Here is a 457-nt window from a genome sequence, read left to right as displayed (position 1 = left end):
CCAAACTTCGTCTCTCATACTTTGGACATATTATCAGGGGGGAACAGTCGCTGGAGAAGGATATCATGTTTAGTAAGGTGGAGGGTCAGAGAAAAAGAGGAAGACCCTCAGTGAAATGGATTGGCCAAATGGCAGCATCGATGTCCTGAAGGGTGGCAACATTAGTGAGGTTGGCCTAGGATCATGCAGTTTTTTGTTCTGCTGTGCATAAGGTCTCTATGAGTCAGTACCGACTCAATGGCACCTAACAACAACAACAACAACAAGTCTTGCACCATCCCCATGATCCATTGTGGATTAGACCACTATAATTTATACGGCTTTTGTTGACTTAATTTTTCAGAAATAGAGCACTGCACCTTACTTTCATCATATTCTAGAAACTCTACTGAAACCTGCTCAATATCTAAGCAACAAGAATCCACTAACAGACAGGTGGTAACTACACTTGAGTTAT

The sequence above is a fragment of the Chrysochloris asiatica genome, unplaced genomic scaffold (assembly GCF_000296735.1).
Source record: "Chrysochloris asiatica unplaced genomic scaffold, ChrAsi1.0 scaffold00270, whole genome shotgun sequence".
Classification (NCBI taxonomy): Eukaryota; Metazoa; Chordata; class Mammalia; order Afrosoricida; family Chrysochloridae; genus Chrysochloris; species Chrysochloris asiatica.
Note: the sequence above shows the minus strand (reverse complement) of the source record.